We start from the raw sequence: 17,461 nt of genomic DNA on the forward strand, positions 1-17,461 counted from the left end.
CTCTTCATCCTGCTGGAAGCTTTTTCAAGCGCACTCTTGGTCTTCTCCCAGATCTGAGAAAATTCCATGGACATAGAGTCGGCTGCTGGTACACCCAAGACAGGGGGATCAGGAGAGGCACATTGGGATGTTGCCCAGAGACAATGTAGAAAGGAGACTTGGTTGAAGACTCGCTGGCGTGATTGTTATTTGCGAACCCCGCCCAAGGAAGAAGGCTGGCCCAATCATTCTGATGGGCATTAGAAAAGAGTAGAAGATAGCAAGTTAGGACCTTAGGAAGTTAATTCGTTCTACCTGGCCATTGGTCTGGGGATGATAGGCAGAGGAAAATTCCGGAGTTATATTCATGAGTCTGCAGAGAGCTCTCCAAAACTGAGAGGTAAATTGCACTCCTCTATCGGAAACAATAAGTTGAGAGAATCCATGGAGTCTGAAGATATGGCTAATGAAGATCTTTGCCAGCTCAGGAGCAGTAGGTAAGCCAGTCAAAGGAACAAAGTCAGCCATTTTAGACAAATGATCCACGACCACTAGAATAACAGTACAATCTGAGAAATGTGGCAGGTTGGTAATAAAATCCATGGCTATATGCTGCCAGGGAGCTGAAGGCACCGGAAGAGGGTGCAGGAACCCAGAGGGAAGTTGTCTCGGAATATTGTTCTTGGAGCAGGATGGGCAAGAAGCTGTAAAATATTTAATGTCTTGGCGAAGAGAGGGTCACCAATAGCAGTGAAAGATAAGGGAGGTAGTCTTCTTGGTTCCAGCATGACCGGCAAATTTAGTGGTAGGGTAGCTAAAGTTAAGGGAGCCACAGTGATAATCCTTGAAGGGTCGATGATATGCGAAGGTTCCTCCTCTGCATTCACCGACTGGAAGGACATGGACAGAGTGTCTGCCTTAGCATTCTTATTGCCCAGCCAGAAGTTAGTTTCAAAGTCAAACCGGATAAAAAACAGAGACCATCTGGCTTGCCAAGGATTGAGCCTTTAAGCAGACTGAATGTACGCCAGATTCTTATCATCGGTGTAGATTTTGAAAGGATGTATAGCTCCCTCGAGTAGGTACCACCTTTCCCCCAATGCCAATTTTATGGCCAACAGCTCCCTGTCTCCAATAAAATAGTTGCGTTTGGATGTAGAAAACACCTTGGAGAAAAAAACGCAGGTGATTCACTGACCGGAAGAAGACTTCTGGGAGAGCACAGAACCGGCTCCCGTGGACGAGGTGTCTACCTCGAGAATGAATGGTCTACTGGCCTCTGGACAATGTAGCACTGGAGCTGCTGCAAAGGCCTGCTTCAGGGTTAGAAAGGTGTTCTCAGCCTCCGAAGACCAAACATTGGGGTTAGTTCCTTTGTGGATAAGAGACGAGATAGGCCTGGATAACGAGCAAAAATGAGGAATGAATTGTCTGTAATAGTTCACGAACCCAAGGAAACGTTGGATGGCCTTAACCCTGAGAGGTCGTGGCCAGTTGAGGATGGCAGACACTTTCTCGGGATCCATCTTTATGCCAGAATCGGAGATAATATACCCCTAAAAAGGTAAGGACATCTGTTCAAAGATACACTTCTCAAACTTGGCATAGAGATGATTCTCTCTTAATCGTAGCAAGACTTCGCGAACGCTCCTTCTGTGAGAAGGCAGATCCAGGAAAAAAACGAGGCTGTTATCCAAGTAAACCACAAAGCAGAAGTATAAGATTCCGGAAGATGTCATTGACAAACTCCTGAAATACCGCAGGAGTGTTGCAGAGGCCAAAGGGCATGACCAAATATTCGTAATGTTCGTCCAGGTGTTAAACGCAGTCTTCCACTCATCCCTGGGGCGAATGTGGACCAGCTTGTAGGCCCCACGAAGAACAAATTTAGTGAAGATCTGTGCCCCTCGCAAACGATCAAAGAGCTTTGGAGTAAGTGGCAGAGGGTAATTGTTCTTGACTATGATATCATTAAGACCTTTATAGTCGATACAGGGACAAAGAAAGCCATCCTTTTTTGACAAAGAAGAATCCCGCACCCACAGGAGAGGAGGACTTCCAAATAAAGCCTTTAGCCCGATTCTCCTGGATATAATCTGACATGGCCTGGGTCTCAGTTGGAGACAGTGGATAGATTCTTCCCCTGGGAGGGATAGAACCAGGAGTGAGCTCAATTGGACTGTCATATGGCCAATGCTGGGGAAGACTCTCCGCCTCCTTCTTGTTGAAGACATCCTCGAAAGAGCAATACGCGGCTGGTAACCCAGCAGGAGCAGAAGAGGGCCGTGAATAACCAACTGGACAAACTGACAAAAGGCACCGTTCCTGGCAGAACTGTCCCCAATGAAGAATGTCCCCAGAACGCCAGTCAAGGATTGGCTCATGCGCCCTTAGCCAGGGAAGACCAAGAAGAATTGAATCAGACAGATTAGACAACACAGAATGCTATCTTCACTCTATGCAGGGCTTCAACCTGCAACTCAACCTCTTCTGTAACTTTAGTAATGGTCTCCCGCAAGGGCTTGCCGTCCACCGAAGTGATCAGCCGAGGATTCTCCAGGGTCTTGACTGGAATCTAATACTTATTAACTTCCTCAAGCCTAATAAAGTTCCCTGCAGCGCCCAAATCCACATAAGCCACCTCTGAGTAATGTTTAGGACCCAAGATTATCTGGACCTACAAGGTTAGGGGTAGAGAGGAGTCACACGCACCTAGGGAGGCCTCTATTACCTGTCCTAGGTGGAGGAGTTTCCCGGCTGCTCAGGTCAGGAAAGGAGTAAATGCGAAGCACTACCGCAATAGAAACAAAGGCCTTGTGTGAGTCTCTCTTTTCAACGCTGCTCCACCATTTTGACCTGATCCACTTGCATAGGTTCAGGTGCTGAAGCAGAGGAAGACACCGCTGGCTGCAGACTGAGTGGCTTATGAATGGAAGGAGATGGGCGATTAGATCTTCTCTCTTGAGCAGATTCATGAGACCACTCCTGGAAACGTAGGTCAAAACATGTGGCAAGAGAGATTAGATCCTAAAGAGAAATTGGAGTATCCCGGCCTGCGAGTTCATTCTTAATTCTGCCCGACAGCCCTCACCAGAAAGCTCAGACCAGCGCCTCGTTATTCAACCCCAGCTCGGAGGACAAGGTTCGGAAGCAAATGGCATATTGACCAACCCTTAGAGAACCTTGGTGAAGATTGAAGAGGGACTCTGTTGTAGAATCCAATCAACCCGGCTCATCAAACATTCTACAAAAGGTCTCCAGAAAAAATGGCAGCTGAGAAAATATGGGATCATCTCGCTCCCACAGCGGATTTACCCAAGTCAGCCCCCCCCTCCAAGTGTGAGACTACGAACGCTACTTTAGCCCACTCAGTGGGATACTGCTGAGGCAGTAGCTCGAAGTGGAGGCGACACTGATTCAAGAAGCCTCTGCACAGCTTGGGATTGCCATTATACTTGGGTGGCTTTCCCAGGCGAGGCGGGGGATGTGGTGTGGAAACTGATTCCGGATCTCGGGATAAGGCTTGAGCCGAGGCTGTGGCAGCAGACTGAAGATTGTATAAACGATCGTCCACTGAGGCCATATAACTCAGCATGTGGGACTGCATGTCATGCTGCTGAGAAAGTTCCTGCTGGAGACTTGCAAGGTGAGTTGCATTTACCAGATCAGAGGCCTGCAGGGAAGTCAGGTGAGACTCCACGGTTTGCATAAAGGACATAATGCGATTTTGATTTTCATGCAGAAATGCCAACTCCTTTTGAGCAGAAAAAGAGGCACCAGTGGGGTCCAAGGCCTGATTATTCTGTAACAACTCTTAGAGTGGACCCTCTGAGTTGTGAAAAACTCCCCTGAGTGAGCTGACCTAGTAAGACCAACCCCTATACAGGGAGTGTCAGAGGCAGGCCCAGGGGAGTCGATAGCACAACAGCCGGTACCAAGGAGGCGGCTCGCAGGAGGGAAAAGGCAATGAGAGTTGCATGGAGGAGACAGAGAGCACTGGGCAAAACAAGGAGTCAGGGCGTAGAGCAAGTTGAGGTGCAGGATTCAGAGGAGAAAGGCAGGGAGAGGGAGCCAGAATCCGAAGACCAGGGGATGAGGAGACTGAACGGGAGATTACAAATCTTCATTTAAAAAATGCATTTTGTGTCTGCTTGTGTTATCTATGTCTCTAATATTTACATTTTTTACATTTTCTTGGTGATAAAAAACATTTAAGTGTGACAAACATGGTTGATATGAATTGAATTACTTTATGAAAAAATTGGAAATTCGATGAAAATTTAGATGATTTGCAATTCTTGAACTTTGAATTTTATGCCCATAAAACAGTCCTGCTAGTAAAAATAATGAATAAATATCATTTGCCACATGCCTACTTTACATCAGCATCATTTTTTAAGCATATTTATTTTGCTAGAAATGTAGAAGTGTTAAAAGTTTAGAAAGCAAGTTAATTTATCCAACAAAATTTACAAAACCCAGTTTATTAGGGACCATTTTGCATTTGAAGTCACTTTTGGGGGCTTATATGTCAGAAAATGCCCCAAAGGCACCCCATTTTATTAACTGCACCTTTCAAAATATTCAAAACCGCATTTATGTTAATCCTTCAGATGCTTCACATGAATTCAAACAAAGTGAAATAAAAAATATAAAATGTGCTGTTTTCCACAAAATTTTTGCTTCAGCCCCAAATTTTTTATTTTTAGAAGGGTAAAAGGTGAAAATGTACCACACAATTTGTTATGATTAGTGTTGAGCATTCCGATACCGCAAGTATCGGGTATCGGCCGATACTTGCGGGTATCGGCCGATACCGAGATCCGATACTTTTGTGATATCGGGAATCGGTATCGGGATTAATAGCAATGTGTAAAATAAAGAATTAAAATAAAAAATATTGCTATACTCACCTCTCCGACGCAGCCTGCACCTCACCGAGGGAACCGGCAGCCTTCTTTGCTTAAAATGCGCGCGTTTACTGCCTTCCGTGACGTCACGGCTTCTGATTGGTCGCGTGCCGCCCATGTGACCGCGACGCGACCAATCACAACAAGCCGTGATGTAATTTCAGGTCCTGAATGCCTAATTCTAGGCATTCAGGATTTGAAAATTACGTCACGGCTTCTGATTGGTCGCGTGCCGCCCATGTGACCGCCCATGGGGCCCCCCGAAGAAGGAAGGTCCGAAACGCGCGTCGGAGCGGACGCGCCGGGTACTGGTCCATATTTACTATCCCGCTACTTATTGGTAAATATTTTCAAACTACCGCCACTGCTACCCGCTATGCTAAGGTTGGGTTACTAAGACTGAGGTGCAAATGTTGGATTGTCTCATGCTTTATATATTACTAGCGTCTAGGCTAATTTATTACTAGTAAAGATTTATACTATTCTGACTACTCATATATAGCACCCAGCGTTTTTAGGAACATAATATTGTGGTCATACTGATATCTTTTTCTGTGTAGCAGTTGTTGTCCTCACTAGGAGGCTTTCGGTGTAAGGGAGGGTGACTTATTTTATTAATATGTGATCACTGTTATCCCCTGTATATGGTACCAGGCCCTGGCGTGGCCAAATTGTTTTTATTGTATTTCATGATGTGATCAATTTTGCATATGTATTCTCGTATCCCCATACACTATATTTTATTAATAAAGTTTTTTTGCATTTTTCTAATTAACAAACGACCTTGGTATCATCTTTTGTGTAGTAAATATCCAGTTTTTGATGATGGGTTGAAGTAGTCCTGCCATATATATTTGTTGGCACACAATTGTGTTATTAACTCTAAAATGTGTGGTTGTTATTTAAAAACGCATTATCTAACCACGCCACATTTGCCAAGCCCCAGAAGTGCCAAAACAGTGGAAACTCCCCACAACTGACTGCACTTTGGATTTCCCCTCATGAGTATCAGCAAGGAGTTTGGCAACCATTTGGAACCCACAGATGCTTCACAAACTTTATAATATTGGGACGGGAAAATTAAAAATTACAATTTTTTTTCATAAAAATCTTGCTTTAGATTTTCATTTTCACAAGCACAACGGGAGAAATTGGAACAAGCAATTTGTTGTGCAACTTCTCCTGAGTATGATGTTACCCCATATGTGGTGAGAAACTACTGTTTGTGCGCATGGCAGGGCTAGGAAGAGAAGGAGTGCTATCTGAATTTTGGAGCTCAATTTTCTCAGGATAGACTGTGGACACCGAGTTACATTTGAAGAGCCATTGACATGCCAAAATAGCAGAGACCCCACACAAGTGAACCACTTTGGAAACTATACCCCTGAAGGAATTAATTTATGAGTATTGTAATAATCTAGAACCCACAGGTGCTTAACAGAAATTTATAACACTGGGAGGTGAAAATTTAAAGTTATGATTTTATTAAAAAACTGTTGCTTAACCCCAAATTTTTCATTCTTACAAGAGTTTCAGGAAAAAAATGGACTGCATAACTTGTGCAATTTCTTCTGCGTACACTGATACCCCATATGTGGTGGATGCACGGCAGGACTTGGAAGGGATAGAGCACTATTTGAATTTTGGACCACAATTTTGTTTGGAACAGATTGGGGAGGCCATGATGCATTTGAAGAGCCTCTGAAATGTTAAAAAACATAAATTCCCCACAAGTCATGCAGTCCCTGAGGTGCCAGAACAGCAGAACATCCACCCCCTTTAGTGACCCCATTTTGCAAATTGGTGTGTCACAAAATGTTATACTACTTATATATTCACAAAAATAAATACCGTATGTAAAAATGGACCCATAACTTGTTTCACAATTTTTTCTGAATGTGGCAATACCGCATATGTGGCTGTGCAGTACTGTTTAGGGCACACTGCAGGGGTCAAGAGGAAAGCAGCGCTATTTGACTTTTGTAGCATTTTCCAAAAAGGTTTGCGGACTCCATTTGAAGAGTCCATAAGTACTAACTGCGGCGCCCCAGGGTCCTGGTCGTCCCAGTGAAATTGCTTTCCTCACGGGGAGAGTGATGTAACGTTTGGAGGCAAAGAAGGATAACTGCATCCAGGTATCACAAACATGCAACACATTTCACACTCCAGGCCACCAGGGGGAGCTCCTGACCCTGTTTATTAGGTCACTCCCCATATATATATATATATATAACTGGTAGTCTGTAGGGAGAGTTAGATGGTTCTAGACCAGAGTCTGAGGAGGATGGAGGGTAAAAGGAGCTGTGCATGCCCTCAGAGCTGCAGCTCCCAGAAAGAGACATTGAAAGGCAGAACTATATTGCAGTGAGCGTGAAGGAAGTCGAAGCAAAGAGGATACCAGTAGGGGACCAGCCCCGCTCAAGCTGTCTCCATTTGAGGTGCAACATCCCGGTAGCCGGAACACCGAGGGAGTATGGACCTCTACGCCTTATTTCAGAGACCAGAAGGACAGCTAATTGCAGGTTACCTGCCCGCACCTACACCCAGGAGGCACGGTGACACCTACAGAGCCGGGTTATCTAAGAGACCCTATAAACAGGCTCAAGTCACCAGTCATACGGGTATTGTCCTATCCTATCTGGGGGACAGAGAGAGCGAAACATCGCATCTGTGAGACCCTTATGTGAAGCGATAGGCAGTAAGGGACTACACCACCACAGCACAAAAGAAGGCTAATGATTTTCCACCATAAGGGAACTCCTGACTTGCCTCCAAACCGGCCAGACTCTGCCTGCCCTGTGATCTGGTGCCCTGGACTGTGGATGCTGAAGTCTTCAGTAAAAATAAAGAGACTGCAACCCTGTGTCCTCGTTCTTCACTGCGCCATTCATCATTCACCGTCTACATACTGGGAAGCCCTGGGGACATACTTCACCTGTGGGAAGGTATACCATCTAGCTGCCACAACATCACCCCAGCGGACCCCTTAAAGCAGCGTCGGTCACCCTGACCGAATACCACAGGTGGCATCATGAACATTCCCCTTAAAGAACTTTCCCTTTTACACAGATGTCCCAGGGCCACGGACCGGGTCAGCCGCCGTGACATCCCCCTGTGAACCGAAGGACCCGGTACTGAGTAACCCCTAGCCCGTGGGGCGACTCATTTTGGTGTCACGAACAGGATTACTAAAGCCTGAAAAATTGGGTCATGTTTCGACTAGAGACTGTGCCAGAACTGTGCCTAACCGTGATTTGTGCTAAAAGATTTGCCCCAAAAAATTGCCGCCAAAACCAGCGCCATTACAGCGCCACGAGGAGCGCCGGAGAACAAGGGTGTGCCATGATGGGAGGAGACTACCAAAGTGGCACGAACAGTGATGAACACCCCCTACGAATGCTACTACTCGATGAGGACCTGCCCATCTGTCAAAGAGGTCCACCTCCTAATCTGCAACAGCGGGAACAACGAGAAGAAGGAGCCCCGCCCCCTAGAAATGGAGGAGCAGCATGCATGTGTGGCCGCAGACCGAGGAGCAGGGATGGCGACCAGCGGGTACCTGAATGATGACAAAGTGACCTGGGACCATCACAAGCCATCAGAGGAGGACCCGAACTCACCGCTGCTGGAGGATCTGGACTTCCTGGAGCCACAGGTGGAGACGCTAAGCCGCCGGCTCCTGGACACAGAGCTGACCACAGTGAAGAAATGGAAGTCGGTCCTGAGCAGGAAGATTGCGCTGGAAGAGTCGCAGTCCATGCCACAGCTGACTCCAGCATGCTCATCAGCAGAGTGGACTGGCATCGATGGAACCACATCAGACGCAGGTATAGAAAATGACCCTGCCCCGGTGACCGATCCCGCTCCAATGACAGTCCCTCTCCCAGACTATGACCAGACCCCAGCCTTCGCTCCTGCTCCAGTGACTCCCAACACCACCGATGAGACGCTAATCCTGCTCCCAGCACCCGTGGGCATACCGCTGGACGTGAGCCCTGAGGGTTTGTCTCTCATGTATGGTCAAGTCATTAGCTGCTATCAAAGTTTGCGTAGGTTGAGTACGGATGTCGGCTATTGCATTTGACACAGCAGTGGTCTCGGTGGTGGTGATAATGCACACAGTAGTAGTAGTGTTGGTTTGAGGGGTTGTTGGCGCTGTAACTGGAGAAACAGTGGTGGTATCGACTTTGAAACTAGGTGGTGCTGTGGTGGGTGCACCAGCCCTTTTCATCCTTGTGTCTGGTATAAGTCACATGGTCCCCTCGGCATAGATCCTGTTCAGGATGTCCCTCCCGGAGTTGAGACTCCACATCACAGCGGGCAACACAGACCCCCGTCGGCAGCCCGGACTCCCGAATGAAACCCCAACCCCTTCTAGGGTAGAAGGCCACCACTAAACCCCATCTAGCTGGAAGATTGTCCTGTGTTTTACGTTGGGCTTCATGTTCCTTTCTCTCATTCCATTGTAATATCAGGCATTGTCTATATTCCTCCCAGGTGAGGACTACGAAATAGGACCCTCCTGATTGGGCCTCCCCAGTGGACCCGCTCAACCTGGCTCTCGGAGCATCCCATCAGAAAATCACCCCCATAACGTTTACTTGGAACCAGGAGAAGATCCGGATACCCACCTTCCCAGGCCAGGAAGTGTTCGATACCGGCTGGTCCCTTGCCAACTGCTATAATAAACCACAGAAAACCTAAAGATTGACTGTAAATAGTTCACTGTTGCCCTTTTGCTGCTACCGTTCACAAGTTCATAAACCCTACCAGGGTTTCCATTTAAAGGGGTCCTCTGTTTTCTTTTGCCTTAAAGAACATTGGAATCGTGGACAGTGAATGATTCACAAACTGTCTTGTAAAAAGCTTGGACCTTCTTAAAGGTGCTTTCTACTGGTTTTACAAAAGAAGCTTTTGAAGAGACTGCTTCGTGAAAGTTACTATTGCTTCTGTTCCAAAGTATTAATGGACTTGAACATTAGTGTAATTGATACATTTGCACTACCTCAGTATTACAACAAAAAAGACTTGAATATTGTTGGAACCCTTAAAGGGAATGTTTAATCGTTGCACTTTGACAGAGTATAGAAAAGAGTTAATATAGTTAATGTAGTAATGAAAGCCGAAGTTTGAATTTAGTCAGAATGGTGTTTCAATATAGCCGATAGTGAGTACTGATATCCTGATGCACTTTTGATAAAATGAAGAGGAACAAAATTAACCCGCGGGGGTTGGATGAAAAACTTTGAGATAGAATACCCGTGAGGGTCGTGGCACTTAATAGTTAGTTAATAATCATATTGTTTTATTAAAGTTCGTATCAGTGAAAGTAGGCCTACAATGTAAATATGTTTTGTTATGCAACGTTCAAGTGTCCCCACCTCCCATAAAGGGAAGCACCAGTTCATATTAACTTGTTTTATAGCATTTTAAAAATTTGTATGTCTTTTGCTAACCTGTAACTGTTGTTTTTCTTTTCCCAGTCCGGGAGTACTGGATTCAACGGGGGGGGGGGGGGGGGAGTGCGGCGCCCCAGGGTCCTGGTTGTCGCAGTGGTATTGCTTTCCTCTCGGGGAGAGTGATGCTATGTTTGGAGGCAAAGAAGGATAACTGCATCCAGGTATCACAAATATGCAACACATTTCACACTCCAAGCCACCAAGGGGAGCTCCTGACCCTATTTATTAGGTCACTCCCCATATATATATAACTGGTAGTCTGTAGGGAGAGTTAGATGGTTCCAGACCAGAGTCTGAGGTGGATGGAGGGTAAAAGGAGCTGTGCATGCCCTCAGCTGCAGCTCCCAGAAAGAGACATTGAAAGGCAGAACTGTATTGCAGTGAGCATGAAGGAAGTCGAAGCAAAGAGGATACCAGTAGGGGACCAGCCCCACTCAAGCTGTCTCCATTTGAGGCGCAACATCCCGGTAGCCGGAACACCGAGGGAGTATGGACCTCTATGCCTTATTTCAGAGACCAGCAGGACAGCTAATTGCAGGTTCTTGTCCGCACCTACACTCAGGAGTCACGGTGACACCTACAGAGCCGGGTTATCTAAGAGACCCTATAAACAGGCTCAAGTCACCAGTCATATGGGAATTGTCCTATCCTATATGGGGGACAGAGAGAGTGAAACATCACATCTGTGAGACCCTTATGTGAAGCCATAGGCAGTAAGGGACTACACCACCGCAGCGCAAAGGAAGGCTACTGATTTCCACCTGGATAAGGGAACTCTGGACTTGCCTCCAAACCAGCCAGACTCTGCCTGCACTGTGATCTGGTGCCCTGGACTGTGGATGCTGAAGTCTTCAGTAAAGGTAAAGAGACTGCAACCCTGTGTTTTCCTTCGTCACTGCACCATTCACCGTCTACATACTGGGAAGCCCTGGGGACATACTTCACCTGTGGGAAGGTATACCATCTAGCTGCCATACCATCACCCCAGCGGACCCCTTAAGGCAGCGTCGGTCACCCTGACCGAATACCACAGGAGGCGTCACGAACATTCCTGTTAAAGACCTTTCCATTTTACACGGACGTCCCAGGGCCACGGACCGGGTCAGCCGCCGTGACATCCCCCTGTGAACTGAAGGACCCAGTATTGAGTACCCCACTGCCCTTGGGGGGCAATCCACTATCCATCACAGAAGGGTCCGAGGTGGTCAGAGCCCAGAAAAGGCCTGATCTATACCTGGGCTATATCTGAGATGAGAGGAGAACCGTAAGCAGCACCAGTAGAAAACTATAAGCAGTGCCAGTAGAAGACCATAAGCAGAACCAGTTGGAGACCATAAATAGTGCCAAAAGAAGACCGTGACCAGATCCAATATAAGCTCGGGAGGCGATCCAGCTGTAAAAGACGATCGTTGCTGTGGGCCGTTACTTCCAGAGTAGACGTATGGTACAGGGTGAAGGCAAGCCAAAGCCATTGAGTCATTCAGACTTGCAGGCGTAGGGAACCCCACCATAACATTCTTAATGGCTTCAGAAAGACCTTCTCTGAAATTTGCAGCCAGGGCACACTCATTCCATTGAGTAAGCACCGACCATTTCCGAAATTTTTGACAATACACCTCAGCTTCATCCTGGCCCTGAGAGAGAGCCAGCAAGGCCTTTTCTGCCTGGTTCTCAAGATTAGGTTCCTCATAAAGCAGTCCAAGCGCCAGAAAAAACGCATCCACATTCAGCAATGCAGGATCTCCTGGCGCCAGGGAGAAAGCCCAATCTTGAGGGTCGCCGCGTAACAAGGAGATAACAATTTTAACTTGCTAAGCGGAATCACCAGAGGAACGAGGTCTCAAAGAAAGAAATAATTTACAATTATTCTTAAAATTCAGAAACCCAGATCTATCTCCAGAAAACAACTCAGGAATAGGTACTTTTGGCTCAGACATAGGACTGTGAACAACAAAATCCTGAATGCTTTGCACCCTTGCATCAAGATGATCCACACTAGAAGTCAGACTCTGAATATCCATGTCTGCAGCTGAACTCAAAGCCACCCAGAGATTAAGGGGATGAGAGAAGCTGGACAGACTGCAGCAAAGGGAGAGGAAAAAAAAAATTGTACTCAGGACTTCTCTTATCCCACTACTGCGATGCATTAAACACTTTTCAGGCCTGCTGTACTGTTATGATCCCAGTGGCTTAGGATCACAAATCTAACCAGCTAAGTCAGAGACAATAGGACGAGCTCTGGGGATGTGGTAACTGGACTGACCGCAAAGCTGATCCTAACCAAACACACTAAAGGTAGCCGTGGAACGTTTCCTGAAATCCTAGACGTCTCTTCACGGCCTGAGAAACTGACTACCCCTAGAGATAAAGTAAGACCTCACTTGCCTCAGAGAAATAACCCCAAAGAAATAGAACAGCCCCCCACAAATAATAACGGTGAGTAAGAGGAAAAGACAAACGCAGAGATGAAACAGGTTAAGCAAATGAGGCCCGCTAACACTAGATAGCAGAAAATAGAAAGGGATCTGTGCGGTCAGTAAAAAACCCTATACAAAAATATCCACGCAGAGAATGCGAGAACCACCACACCAACTAACGATGTGGGGGGAGCAACTCAGCACCCCAGAGCTACTAGCAAGCAGAGAAATCACATATTAGCAAGCTGGACAAAACTCATAATATTCTAGGAACATATTGAACACAGATGAGCAAGAATAAGCAAACAGAACTTAGCTTCTCTTGAAGAGACTGGTAACGGATGTAGACAGGAGCAAAAAGAATAGCACTGAATACAACGACAGCAGGCATAGACTGAGATTCCAAGTGAGCTTAAATAGAAAACCAGCCCACAGATAACGAGACAGCTGATGCCAGTCACAAACCTGCAGAAAGACAGCACTCACACAGTACCACTTGTGACAAGAGGGAGCCCAGAAATAGAGTTCACAACAGGAGAGACAGTGACTCTATTAGTGAACGCTCTGCAGGATGTAATGGCTCACATTACTAAGAGAACTGAAGGTGATTGGGGTTTGCATCTTAATCTCCTAATTATGCAAATTGTCTCTTCAGACAGGAAGAGAACTAGAACTCTAATGCCACCTATTGGAAGGTAGCAATCCTACAAGTCAGTGTCGACCCTTTAACGAGCCTTGTCACATGACTTAGGATAATAGCCAAACCAGAATCTCAATTTGCAGACACTGTTTCGAGGTACTGCCCCTCGTCAGTGCAAAGTGGAGAGCCTGGTTTGGCTGTGTGAGAGGCATCTTAATCTCCAAAAAGCAATGTCCTTTTCAAAGGTGCACAAAACGGTGGTTGACCGCACTTTTGTGCATGCCTAAAAAGATGAGTAAACAGACAAAGTCTTATCACAGGCCAGATGGGGGTTCAAAATGACCCCATTTGCCATTATACAGTAGTGAGTTTTCTGTCTGGGGTTTTGTCTGAATCATGAAAACCCCCATGTAAGCTCAGCATAGAGAGGATCAATGTGAGCTAAGCCTTACTGCGATTTGTGAGCGGCTGAATGAACAAATCAACAGTAGTTCAATAATTGGTTTTATGTATTTATTTATTTTTTATATCGCACACTGTGCGGTATAATTGATAAGATGGCTTTATTCTTTTGGTCATTGCGGTTACAGCGATACCATATTTATATGATTTTTAAGATTTTGCTACCAGCAAAACTATTTTTTACAAAATAAAGTTTTTTTGCATCACCATATTATGAAGGCTATAGCTTTTTTATTTTTCTTCTTGTCATATGACTGCTTGTCTTTTTCAGAATAAGTTGGCAATTTTATTGTAATCATTTTTGGGCACATAATATTGTTTGATCGCTTTCTATTCTGCTTTTTGGGAGGCAGAATTATAAAAAAACAGTAATTTAGGAATGTTCTTATGTTGTTATTTTTATGCCGTTCACCATATCATAAAAGTGATAATACAGCTTTATCCTTCAGGTAAGCACAATTACAGTGATACCACATTTGTATTGTCTTTTTATGCTTTTAAACAATAAAAACAATTTTATAGAAAAAAAAATTGTTTTTGTATGGTTTATTCTGACAGCTATAGCTTTATCATTTCTCCACTGACTGATTTGTATGGGGACTTTTTTTGAAGGACAAGATTACATTTTTAGGGATACCATTTCTATTAACATATGACTTTTTGAACGCGTTTTATTATACTTTTTCTAAGCTGTATGATGAAAAAGCATACTTTTTGCTCTTGTTTTATTTATTTATTTTACAGTGTCAACTCCAAGGATTAAATAGTGTGACAGTTTTATACAGTCATGGCCAAAAGAGTTGACAGCCTTGAAATTGAAGTATTTCTACCAGAAAATTATTGCAATTGCATGTTTTGTTATACAGATGTTTATTTCCTTTTTGTGAAAAAAAGGAAAATTGGACATAATTTCACACAAAACTCCAAAAAGAGCAGAACAAAATTGGCACCTTGACAAATTTGTGGCTAAACAATTTTGTTTCAAGCATGTGATGCTCGATCAAACTCACCTGTGGCAAATAATAGGTGTGGGTAGCATAAAAATCACACCTGAAACCAGATAGAAAGGGGAGCAGTTGACTCAGACTTTGCATTGTGAATCTGTGTATGTCACACTAAAGCCGGGGTCAGACAAGAGCACTGGATGCAATATGCTAATGACCCTGTCATGCATCTGTGCTCTGAGCCTCTTGTACAGAGAACAACGGAGCACAGCTGCGGAGGAGGCAGAGAAATGAATTTCTCCATCTCCTCCATTGCCTGGGTCAGCGTATAATGCACATTACTCAGATGATATCCAAGTGATGTGCGTTGTCTCACTTGCACCCATAGGCTTATATGGGTGCGAGAGAGCTGAGACTCGGCTGAGTGTCGGTGACAGTCGCAGCATGCTGCGATTTTACTCGCTCATATAATACAGCTGAGCAAAAAGACGGTGATGTGAGCTGCCCCATACACGAAAACTGGTCCGAGTGCTATGCAATGTTTTATCGCATAGCACTCATCCGTATTCATCGCTAGTGTGACCCCAGCCTAAGCATGGAGAACAGAAAGAAGAAAAAAGAATTGCCTGAGGACTGGAGAACCAAAATTGTTGAAAATATCAACAATCTCAAGGTTACAAGTCCGTCTCCAGAGATCTGGATGTTCATCTGTCTACAGTGACCAACATAATCAAGATGTTTACAACCCATGGCACTGTAGCTAATATTCCTGGATGTGGACGGCAGAGAAATTGATGAAAGATTGCAAGGCAGGATAGTCTGGATGGTGGATAAACAGCTTCAATCAAGTTCCAAAGAAATTCAAGATGTCTTGTGGGCTCAGGGTGCATCAAACTATCTGTCGACATTTGTATGACATGAAACGCTATGGCAGTAGACCCAGGAAAACCCCACAGTTGACACAGAGACATAAAATATCTATCCTTCAGTTTGTCAAAATGTACATGAATAAACAAAAATCCTTCTAGGAAAGCATCTTGTGGACAGATACAAAAGATAGAGTTTTTTTGGTAAAGCACATAAATTTACTGTTTACCAAAAATTTAATGAGGCCTCCAAAGAAAAGAACACAACACCTGCAGTCAATCATGGTGGAGGTTCAAATATGTTTTAGGGTTGCTTTGATGCCTCTAGCACTAGGTGCCTTGATTGTATGCAAAGCATCATGAAATCTGAAGATTACCAAAGTATTTTGGGTTGTAATGAAGTGCCCAGTGTTAGAAAGCTTATTTTGTGTCCTAGTTTATGGGTTTTCCAGCAGGACAATAACCAAAAATATACTTCAATAAGCACCCAGAAATGGATGGTAACAAAGCACTGTAGAATTCTGGAGTGGACAGCAATGAGTCAAGGTTTAAATCCCATTAAACATCCATAGAGAGATCATAAAATTGTTGTTGGGAGAAGGCACTCTTAAAATATGGGAGACCTGAGCAGTTTGCAAAATAAGAGGCATTTATAGGGTTAAACAGCCCTGGCTGCTACAGATGGAACTAGGCTATCACTTTAACTGAGCTCCTGCTGGCAATTGTGCAGGTACAGCTTCACAAAAGTGACATCTGTTTCAGGAGAGGTACTGGTTTCTGCTTTTCTTGCTATCTTAACCCTTATCTGTTTCCTCTCCTACACAGAGAGGAGTGAGGCTGAAGTGTTTTGGAAACACTAACTATACAGAAAGGGGTTAACAGACAAGGATAAAACAAAATTACAATCATACAAATACACTCAAACAACAGAGTGCGAAACAGGAGGAATAGGAGGCACATACAAAATGGGAGAGGATAAGCATAAACACACAAGCCAACCCCACATAGCAATCTCCTGAAAAACTCTCCAACCACCTCCTCCAAACACTGAACTTTTCCTTCAACTTCAAACTAGGAAGTAGAACCACTATCACTGTTGTGACCGATTGCATAGGGGAAGGGGTGTGTTGCCTTCACTCACCTCCGGGGAGGGGAGAGAAGGACTAAGCAGGGACCGGCTCTTTTTTGCCCCAGGTCAGTCAGGGAACAGCACCGAGGGCAAACAGTCGCCGGAAAGGCTTCCCCTATAGGTACGAATTATTGAGGTGCTCCCAGTGAGGGAGAATATACATCTCCAGTCCAGGCTGGGGACATACATGTAAACCTCCCGGCTGTCAATGTCAGAGTTCCTCACTAACACATTATGGTATGCTGCCACCAGTTCCTTGTTATACATAAGCCCTGTCCGAAAACAGGCTTATGTTGGGTCAGAAACCAACCCAGAGTAGCGTATAATTGATCAACTGAGCGTGCGGACGTGGGGATTCGTGAATCGAGATAAAAGAGCAGCCCAAGATTAATTTTATATTTAATCGCCAAAAAGACGCACTAGGAAAATACGGGTATATATATATATATATATATATATATATATATATATACAGAACAATATACAGGTATACAGTCAAGAATGTAGTACAGGGGTAGGGTGCAGATAGATTGCAATTACTGTGTTGTGTAGCATGTGACCACAGGGAGGCGCTGATGGATCACAGGTCCAAATCTTAGTTACATGCTTCCCCTGGCCGTGTCAGGTAACTGGCCTCCTGCCAGTAGAAGAACTC

Source organism: Ranitomeya variabilis, chromosome 4 (assembly GCF_051348905.1).
Source record: "Ranitomeya variabilis isolate aRanVar5 chromosome 4, aRanVar5.hap1, whole genome shotgun sequence".
Lineage (NCBI taxonomy): Eukaryota > Metazoa > Chordata > Amphibia > Anura > Dendrobatidae > Ranitomeya > Ranitomeya variabilis.